Genomic DNA, 11,526 nt, shown 5'->3' with positions numbered 1-11,526 from the left:
ATAAAACTGTGAAGAAGGCTGTGAAGGAACTGGCATAGCAAAAAGCAAATTATATAAAACAGGAGATGGTAAACCAACTTCAATAGAAACAAATGGAATAGGTGAAAATTTACTTTCTATGGGGTCCTAACACAGCCTTTAGAAAATAATTGTGATANTTTGTTTTTCCGTCTTGTGCGTACACGAATAAATCAGAAGGTTTTCCAACGCATAAGCTAGCCACATAGAATTGTCCATGTGAGAATCACGGATTCTCCAAATCTAGGCATAGCAAAAAGCAAATTATATAAAACAGGAGATGGTAAACCAACTTCAATAGAAACAAATGGAATAGGTGAAAATTTACTTTCTATGGGGTCCTAACACAGCCTTTAGAAAATAATTGTGATAATTATGCTGAAAATAAGACAAGTAAGTATTAAGGTACTCTAATAATTTATAAAATTTTTGAATTTTGAATTAATTAGTCGTATATTTTAATAGCAGAAATAGCTACAACTCGTATAGTAGCTATTGAAGATATAGCTGGATGTGAAGTAAGTCAATATTTATTCACTTATCAATAAATTACTTTGTAATAATTGTATTACTGTATATTTAAATGACAAGTATTAAATGTGCAAATGTCTATTGTGTGTGTGTGTGTGTGTGTTTTAAAATATTTCCTATATAATGTGCCAGAATTGCCAGATGGCTGATCCCACTCTGAGTGCAGCTGAATTAATCAATGCAGTTCATCCCTATGTTGGAAAGAGACTGAGGAAGTACTGTACCTATATCTGTCCCATATTTCACATTGTAATTAATTTACATTCAAAATAAAGGACCTTTAAGAATATTGTTTATTTAGGGTATGTTTAACTATATGCTATACATTGATACAATGTGGATATACATACATTATACATACACATATAGAAACTACATAAAAAATACTAATTTCATTTAAATATAAAGGTATTACATCTAATATATGAATTGTATGAAAGTATATACTGTATATATTACTTAAATTATATATATATATATATCTTAATAATTTTTGTATTTTTTCATTTAAAATAACTTTTAAGAGTGTTGTAACTGATAGTTATTTAGATTTTTCCATTTATAAACGATATGTTAATATTAGTAGTTAGTAATATAGTTTTTAAAATGTCAAGTTCAGATATATTTATTTTCATTCTTTAGCAAATAACATAATTTTTTTTTTTCTTGCAGATAATATCTACTGCACAAATTAGTAATGTTACATCTGTAGAAGTTAATGAAGCCTTTTCAGATTATTTTTATATTGAAGGACTTCAAAACATTAATAATCAGTAGGTAAATCTTAAAATAAAAATTTTTATGGAATACAATTATTTTTATCTTTTAGTTACATTTCAATCAGGGTTCCAGTAGTCAGGATGGCAAAAGTATTCAAAGCAGAAAAAGAAAACCAGCTGAACTAAATTCAGCCATTTACAAACAGATTTANAGAAAAATGTTTTTAGTTGGCGTAATCAGTCTTTAAACTTGGTTGTGTCAAGTGGTACTTTACTGTTTCAAATTGAAACAATACTATGAAACCAACATAAAAGTATTTCCAGGACACAAAATTAGCTATGGTATTAAAAATTTGCCTTGTAAAAAACCTCAATCAAAAGGAAAAGGCTACACTAATTAATGACTCATGTTAATATTATGCTTAAAATGGTACTTATAATAAGGTGACCAATCGTCCTCCTTTTGAAGTTCTGTCTTCCCTCGAAAAGTGTCCTCATACATGTCCTCCTTTTTGATATTTGAAGATTAATCTGTAAATCTCCGTATTCGATCAATGCCAAACTGATCTGTTGCATGTGATGTGATATGACATGTTTGTATTTAACATGACAATTCATCAAGGCTCTGTTCAGTGTGACGAGATGCAATTATGAGACGCATGCTCTTCACATGGGAGACCTTGAGAGAGAGAGAGAGCGCATGTGCAAATGGCTTTGTTTGTTTCTTATCAAAACATGACATGGTACCTATACATGCAGTAGAGATTATTATAATGTATTATTGTTGCAATGAATAAAATGTTTTTTATTTATGATATTTTTTCCTTCATTTTATTAGTGTCCTCCTTTTTATTGTAAAAAAGTTGGTCACCTTATTATAAGTCCTGAACATCGTGTCACATTCTGACATCATGCACTATGATATTGTTTAAGAAACGATGCAACCAATTTTGAGTATGGACTCAATTCAGTAAAGTGTAAAAAATATAAATACAAATTATCTTTTCAAAAACATTAAAAATAATTTTTGTATTTAAATTCTGAATTTATTATTTTTAATAAGCAATTTATATTGCAAAAAATCCATTGTTTACCTGTTGTTCTGTAAATTTCTCTATCATTTCAACATTTTTTGTTTGAGGTACTATTGAGGGAAATGATTTGTTTTGTGGCGGTACACCATGTCTTTGTAAAAAGGGTAGATATAAGTTTTATTTCTCCTAAATTCCTTTGTCTTTAACATCTGATTCTAGAACTTTCTAATTTCTTCTTTTTCTATGGATGGGGGACAACCTTTGTCCAAGGACAAAGGGAGAAGATAAAGGGGACATTAAGAAGCCCTGAGGCCATCAGTAAAACGAAGAAGACACTTTTGGGTCAGCGCCCGAGGTGTACAGACGTACAAAAGAGCAAGCTAAAGGTTTGTCGCCTAGTGGGACAAAAAGAGAAGGGTTGGAAGTTGTCTGCGAACGGACGAAAATTAGAAGGACACCCAGATTAAGACTTCAAGGACGCTCTTGAATTCTCAAGAGACGGAAACGAGAGGAAGGAAATTGATTCAAGTATCGATATAGGGAAGATCGGAAACGGCCAAATTTACCTGGGTACCCCCACAAATCTGTCCTTTATACTTGTCTCTTCTCTTCATATCTCTTAATTTCTTCACCATCCTTCCTTAGCATATAAGTTAGATTAAGGTAGATTTAAGTTAGTTGTAGTATCTCAAACCATAATTTTGCATTGTCGTGAGCATGTGTCTCCTGCCTGTGAAAGCACATAGAATTTGTCGGACGGCTTCAAACTTGTGTGCGTACTATAGTTTAGGATCAAGTGTGTTTAGTGTAAACGAACCAGGTGTACGAAGGACCACATAACTGTGGTTAAATAAAAATCCTGTTTAATTTATAGTTACTTCTTTGTCATCCTTTTTTTTGTCCTCCACACCACCACAGTTTGTTCATTTTTTTTCAATTTGCCTACATCTGGAGATGATGACATTTGAATTTTGCACAAATATGATTAATGTTTATTCAAAAAGGATAATAAAATGCAGTCATGTTAAGAGTGTAAAAATCCAAGATGGAGATTATAAGATGTGAGGGCTAATACATGGATGAACAGTTCAATGGCTGGTTTTGTCATTTACTTTAGTTTAACTTGTGTTTGGATAAGGAATTACTGTCATCTAAGTTTTGCCTGTAAAATTTAAATTTGAATAATTACACCAGGTGAAGGAGAGTAAATTGTAACTCTCCTTCACCTGATTGTAACTTTCTTGTAAGTAATAAGTAAAAGTTTTAATGTAACAATACTAACAAGCAGTAATTAATTGTAATATTTTAGCAAAATCATGTTGGTTGTTTTGAAATAAATTTTAATTTTGAACTTTCAGATAGCATGTTTTTTTTATTCATATGCAAATTGATGTTATTTGATGTGGCATAACATCGAAATATGGCATGTGACACAGTGTGCAGGGCTTTAACTGATAAGCGCCCTTAAAATGTTTACATAAGAGATTTCTTGTGGGTGTCTAAAATTATGCATTTGTTGTTTACATTTATTATATGGCCAGCATCATATTAATCGGCTCCATAGGGTACCCATCTCTCTGGCATTTGCTAGAATTGCCAGATGGCCAATCTTAACCCTGAGTGCATCTGAATTAATCAATATAGTTCATCTCTATGTGGAAAAGAGACTGAATAACTACTTATAACTGTCCCATATTTCATATTGTAATTAATTTACATTAAAAATAAAGGACCTTACAGAACCTTGTGTTTTTGTTTTTCCTACACAGTATCACATTCAAGTAACTAAGAAAAAATGCAGCATTTATAATTGTATCTTCTTCTTCACTTTATTAGTTTCACTCTTCTGAGATCACTTCTGCAGATCACTTTTTCTACCTTACTCTGTCCTCTCCCAACTCTAAGAGCACAACCATATTCTCAAACACACTGTCAAACCATATCTCAGTCTACCTCTTTTCCTTCTTTTGGGAAGATCTGTTGTCATCACATGTTTTATAACGTAATCCAAAGGATTTCTTTCCAGATGCCCAAACTACTGCACTCTTGACACACTAATTTTTATGTCTGTATTCTGTAGACTGAGTTAAACAGAGAGTTGAAAAACTTAAGTTTAAATCTAACCTAGAGTCAGATTATTCTGAGCTACAGATTACTAGTTACCTGTCTTTCATATTCAGTCAAAAATATAACTCTTACGATATTGCTATACAGTACTAGAATTAATGTTTTAAAACAATCCTGTGTTCAAGATTAAGTAAGTCTTCTTTTGTAAGCAATGTCTTGATTGGTTGCAAGCAAACATGTATAGAAAATGGTAGAAAGTAGCTTGTGTGATATTCAAAATTTAGTTAATTTTTTAAAACAAAAATTTATTAAATTTATAAATTTAGGGAAAAATTTATTTATTCCCTACCTACAAAATCAAAATATAAACATTCTCACGTGCATAGTTTACGCTTACAGGCAAAATTCGTCATATTGTTGCCATTCTATCACCACGTTTAACCCCACACCTGCTAAAACAATTGATCACCTAACTAATTTTTCCACCACAAAAAGTATAAAAGCCCTCCTCCTTCCCCCTCTCGGGGGAATCGCCAATCGCCAAAGTCGGACATCGTCTTTCCCATCGCAGACCTACACCACCGTAGAACCTTGTGCCACAACCCCGAATCCGTTTGGATATCACGGAAGAATATCCCACTGATATATGCAAAGAGGTATGAATGCAAATTTGTAAGCTCTCTCTCTCCACCATCCGCGCAGTAGCAGGATAGGTTATTATAACGGAACTTAGAGTAATTAGGTTTGTAAATTTTTTCCGTAGATGCTTGTAATAAACTCTTGTTTTGATTTAAACTGTAAAATTATGTATGATAAAATTTTGATCATAAACATTGCATGGAGAACGGATTGTTTTTTTTATAGTATTGTAGTGAAGATAACAACACAAGAAAGAGGGAAAATGCAATATATTGTCTAAAAATTCTTTTGTTCAATTTTAAATCAGTAGGATACATGTGTTGAACTTTGGGAGACAAGTGACCACACACATACACACGGTCAAACACTTGGTGTTGCATTAACTACATATTAATTTGTAAATGTATGCCTAAAAGTAAAAATTTCAGAAAATTATTGAAAAAATAAAGTTGATACAGATGTGATATTTAATAATAGTCAAATATAATAGATATTCAATGAAATAAAATATAAGAAAGCATGATTAAGTTTTTAACTAATGCTAGAGATAAATACTGTATATTGAAATATTTTTCATTAATTGGTGGTATTATTTTAGTATATTAAATGGTTATGCTATTAATTCTCAAACTTGAGGCTGTGAGTTTATCAGAATGCATAGTTTGTTTTGTTGTTAGAAACTTCAGCTTGAACAAATTGGATTTCTACCTGAACAAACTGTAAGGTTGGATTTTCAGCCCAAAATGGCAATGGTTTGACCACCATGTTGTTAATGGTAGGTTTGGTCATCATTGTTATTGCATCAGAATAAAGACATAACTAACCTTCTATAGAAAAATTTTGAACTTTCATATATTCTGTGAAATAGATGTTCAAAACTTTTAGGATCACATTCAGGTTTAAATGTCATTTACCACATTCAGACTCGGGATTTTCAGATCTCCTGATGATGTCTGTGTTCTCCTAATTATTAATAGTAGCAAAAAATAGTCAGATTAATTATGTGATCATTTGGTTTATCATGTATCTTCTCCTGATCTCTCCAAAAAGTGTGTGCTCTGCTTGGATATGGTTGACATCAATCTCCTGCAGTCACCTTTATGGTGTTACTAGCAGACCCCGCCACGCGTTGTTGTGGCTCAAAATGTATCTATTATAAATGTATAACACTTCCCCTGTGGGGGGAATTTTTCGAAAAATCCTTTAGTGTACATTTTCTTGATGTACCCTATTAAAACACAATCAAAAATGCAAAAAACCACACCTAAAATAGTATAATAGAAGCCAAGTTCTTCACGGTAAGCCTTAATCCTGTGTCTCTCCCCCGTGGGGAAATATCGAAAAATCCCTTTGTAGTGTATATTCTGTTGACATACTCTATTAAAACTCAATCAAAAATGCAAAAAACTGCATCTAAAATAGTATAAATAGAAGCACAGTTCTTTACGGTAAGCCTTAATCCTGTCCATCTCCCAGGGGGATTTCGACATGTATATTATATAAAAACACGTGCGTATACGAATGCAGCGTTGTGTCAAAATTTCAAAGGAATCAGTAGGAACAAACAAACATTACATTTTTATTTATATAAATAGAAGATGATCTGCTTTAGTTTATTTTCACAGAAAAGCATAATGCCTCACAGAAAAGCAAACTTAGGGCGTCGTACTCGTAGCACCATCTGTTGACATAAAAGCCTTAACCTAGATTATACATTTTAATTTATATGAATGTTTAACAGAATAATATACAGCCTATGTCCACCCTGAGGTTCCATTCTAAATATTGGTGAAAGAATTTTTGAAATCGGATGAGTAGTTTTGGAGATTACGTGCTGCATACAAACTTACATACAAACATTACCTCTTTATAATATTAGTATAGAAGTATAGATTAGGTACTCATATATTGTAGACCTCAAAACTGTCTGTCCTCATATCATCCAGGCAACTGAGAGCACAATGAGGAAAACAACAATTAGATATCCAAAATATCCCAAATCATGGTAAAATCAGAAATGTCAGATAGCACAAAAAAAAAGCAAAAGAAAGCTTGAGAAGTTTAAAAATGCTTTATCACTGCAGTTTAATCACATTTGAAAAATCAAAGGAAAAGCCAGTGGTTTCTTGGAGAAAGTACATATCAAGTGGGATAGCTCCGGAATTTCTTGGTGCATTGTTGTATTGTTAACTTTAGAAAAGAATGGAGCTATCCCACTTGATATGTTACAGCTTAGTATTCCAATTCAATGGGATCATTTATACACAATGCAATGGTGTTCCCATGGGAAGTCCTGTTTCTGAGGATCTATGCAAGATGGTAGTCAGACTATTAGAAAACAACACTCTTCCACACTTCCTACCCAATATGCTACTCCATGAACGGTACGTAGATGACATCATCATACTGTGGAAGTCTGAACCAAATCTTAAACAATTTGTTGATAAGATAAACGACAATCCTTACAGTCTATTAATTGAAATAGCACAACAACACAGCAACTCAAAGGTCCACTTTTTGGATATCGACATCTCCTTTGAAGGACCGAACATACACACTGCGGTATACCGAAAAACTAGTAACACCTCCACATATATTCCGATATATCCTGTGATCCTTTTCAGTACAAAGTAGCAACCTTCAGGGCTTTGGTTAGGAGAGCTTTTACGCACTCCTCCTCTCTCCAGGCACTAACTCAGGAAATTAGAGACACAGAAGCGATAGCAGTGGCCCACGGCTACACCAACCTAGTACATGGATTATAAAATGATACAGAAGTAGCCAGGAAGCAGACAATAACCAAACACTAAGACAGATAAATATTCAAGAAGAAAATACAGAAAGGATCCCCATCACATTTAATCCACATTTAAAATCATTATATAATGTAATAGTTAAGAGATGTTGGGTCAATATAATGTACAGAAGATTTTTCAAATACTATGTAACGGAAAAGACCCCCCAAACGCAGTCAGACTACCGGGAATTTATACCATACCGCTCAGAAACCACAGATTTGACAGAGAAATGGTTTACATTGGCTCAACCAGACGTACATTGGGGATAAGGATTAAAGAACATAAGGCTGATATACAACACAACAAAACTACAACGGCTCTCTCTACATATGTGAACTATCAGGACATCACAGCGAACTTTGATGCAGTGCATATTATCCTCACCACCACCCAACCCCGAACATCTCAATTGGTTGGAGTCTATGGAGATATTTAGAGCATGACACAACACAACATGCATCAATTTTAAAGAAGAGGTGGCCCTTTCAACAACGTGGCAGATCCTGCTAGATAATAACGTTTTAAAAAGTTTACATCAAAATACTACAGCGCGCATGTGCTGTACACAAAACATTGCTCGTTTCATTTTTAAATTGGCTGGAAGGTTGGCACGTTTGATGATACAAATGATAAACTGCTCAAAAGAAAATATTCAATTCTCAAAATCCTGCTTATTATTTACAGAAGGCCTGATGATGAGCCCAGAAGGGGCATCAAAAACGTTTGCTGACATATAACACAACTACTCCAGTTACAAGGTTAAAAGTAAGGGTTATTTGATATCCATTCTACCATCGAGCACTGCATTTGTGTACTGGTACTTTGCAGACTTCTTTGATCAAAGCATATATGTGGATGCTTTTGAGCCTCTACTGTCACTCAGGAGAAAACAGTTATCTCTCATTACATTAAACTAACATCTCAGTTTAAATCCTCTATATAGCATATGTTATCTGAATTACAAGTTAAGAGATTATTTGCAGCTTGTCTACTTACTGTCCCTACTTTGACATACAAATGAATATTATAAGTTGGCATAGTTGATCATAATGCCTATTTATTACATGACTATCATCAAGTTCAGTTAAGTAATGATCAGGACAAACCATTCAACCATGAAACTATATTTCCAAGGACTGGTGTTTGTGTAATTTTGGATTGAACATGATCTTTCACACAGTAAAATTTGTAGAATTCTGGTAGTTTGGTTATATTTCTATTGGGATTTGTGCCTGGGATTGAAGCATATCTAATTGCATTTTTATTTTATGACCAAACAAATTTGCTGCTTGGCTTTTCCTATTAAATATGTAAGATTTTATTTACAGCTGTAGGTTGGGTGAACATCCAAAACTCCAAAGGTATAAATGGATTGGTAAATAAAGATTTTTCATTTTTTGTTACAAGCAGTTATTAGTTTGATCGCAACAGTATTATATTTATTTGATCTCTCAATGTTTTCTTATCTAAGTTTTAAATCTATTATACAAGCAGAACAGAAAGGGGAGCAGGGATACTATTATGAGAGATGTACATGTTTATTTGGAACAGGAGCTGTACAATGTCAGAGTTCTTCTATCTCTGTAGATTTCACCAGTATAGCTTCAAAAAGATACTCTCATTTTTGATATAGATGCATTCAATTGTAAACAATTGAATTCATTGATACTGATAATGGTGATGAACTGCTGATGTGTTCAAAACAGACTGTTCCATTAATGTAAATTTCTGCAAGGTTTCTGTCATCATTTATTTAAAAAATGTTTCTTGAATGCTATTTACACCAAAGTCAGTTAAGCATTTATGAAAAGTATTGTGGACATTTTGGTTTCTGTTAATTATTGCTGTCTATTTAATTAAAGATGATATGCATACTTTTCCAGTGTTGTCTTTTTTATACACATTTCATTGATCACATTTCAACTTGTGTAGGACTCTAAAAGTTTTCTGATGTGTGGTTGTTTTACCACAATGTAAACACAGTCCTTCTAAGTGAAGTTCTTTGAAGTTAAGTGAGTTTGTGACAACCTTCTGTTTCTGTTGTGTTTGAAAATGCGACCATCATTTTGTTTAATGAGTATTTTTGTGAACAAGATGATTACTTTTATACATTTTATTTTCAGTTTTAGAAGTTTCTGTGTCTACTGCAATTTCTAACATCATCTTGAAGATTAGGTCAGTTTGTTGTAGAATTTTTTACAGATGTTAGAATCTCATAGTCCATGTAATTGCACTATTAACAATAAATGTATAACAGATTTTTATATACAAGCATTGTTACAACTGGACTTGAAATCTGCTCTTTTGGAGAGTTGTTTTGAAGAAGTCATATAACTTGAAATTGACTCACCATTATGCTGAACTGCAGAAAAACTTTGTGTTATTCTGTTAGGATGTTTTGTTAAGTGTTATATGATTTTGTAGTACTTTCATTAATTTGGCAAAAGTCTAGAGCAGAAGTGGTAAACTTCTGGCACATGTAATCAAGGCAGTAATTGGGACAAATTGTATGGAACTCACACAATTCTGTTTATTGCCTGTCTTTTTTCAATCATCTTTTTGGTTTATTAACTGATCATCCTTTTTTAATCAACTTCTTTACATTTATTCTAATTAAAGCATTTTCATTTAATTTCTTTAAATATTGTCATTTGAGGTTTAAAACTTTGGCACACACAAACATGGCATATGGATGCAGAAAGGTTTTCCATCCTTGGTCTAGATCAGCGTTGTCCAACCTTTTTTTCCTAATGGGCCAAATTAGATATTTAGGTATATTTTATCACATTTCAACTTGTGTAGGACTCTAAAAGTTTTCTGATGTGTGGTTGTTTTACCACAATGTAAACACAGTCCTTCTAAGTGAAGTTCCTTGAAGTTAAGTGAGTTAGCAGGCCACAAAGGTACTTCATATAAATATGCACTTTTAAAAAGTTCAAAATGTGAATATCAAATTCAAATAACAAATATATATATATTATTACAAAAAANGTAGGTAAATCTTAAAATAAAAATTTTTATGGAATACAATTATTTTTATCTTATAATGAATTAGTTACATTTCAATCAGGGTTCCAGTAGTCAGGATGGCAAAAGTATTCAAAGCAGAAAAAGAAAACCAGCTGAACTAAATTCAGCCATTTACAAACAGATTTAAAAACTAAACAGATTGAAAAGGAACACAAATTAAAAACTCAAGATTGACTGAAGAACACAACATGAAAATGCTGTTTATGGAAAAAAAGTCAAAAGTACAAGAAAAAATTTTACAAATTTTAGAAGAAAATCCTTCCTCTTTAACATTACAACTTGCAAATTTTTAAGTCTTATTTTTATGCAAAAATATGTAGATATTGTGTAAAAGATTCTTAATCTTTGAATTTTGTTCTTTTAATATATTAAATTTTCTATCAAATGTTTGTGTCCTATATGTATTTTGTGTATTGTTCCTTTATTCAGTAATAATAATAATAATTAAACTTTTCACAAAACAAAGCTTTATTTTAAAATATATGAAATGTTCGTTATAATGTTAAACAAAAAAATTTTGAATTATTGTATTTCTTTTAGTAAAACCTTGAGCATTTCTAGTACTTATTACTTGTACAGGCACTTCTGAAGTTAAAAACTAAGAATCATCATCATCATCAAATAATGCTATGCTTCCATCTTGTATTGCAGTGCTATGAAGAACTGTAGACACAACTATAAAGTCTAAAG

At 32.2% G+C, this 11,526-nt stretch overlaps 1 long non-coding RNA gene across 1 annotated transcript; it reads left to right on the top strand.

The window, feature by feature from the left end:
• The first annotated feature begins 276 nt into the window (after positions 1 to 276).
• Positions 277 to 11,158, top strand: LOC111617243. Its single transcript, XR_002755389.1, has 3 exons — positions 277 to 536; positions 1,222 to 1,326; positions 10,802 to 11,158. It is a non-coding gene; the product is annotated as an uncharacterized LOC111617243 (long non-coding RNA).
• Positions 11,159 to 11,526: the final 368 nt, after the last annotated feature.

This window comes from Centruroides sculpturatus, unplaced genomic scaffold, assembly GCF_000671375.1.
Source record: "Centruroides sculpturatus isolate CEXI.00-Female unplaced genomic scaffold, Cexi_2.0 scaffold96, whole genome shotgun sequence".
NCBI lineage: Eukaryota > Metazoa > Arthropoda > Arachnida > Scorpiones > Buthidae > Centruroides > Centruroides sculpturatus.
Note: the sequence above shows the minus strand (reverse complement) of the source record. Positions and strands in the feature narration are given on the sequence as shown.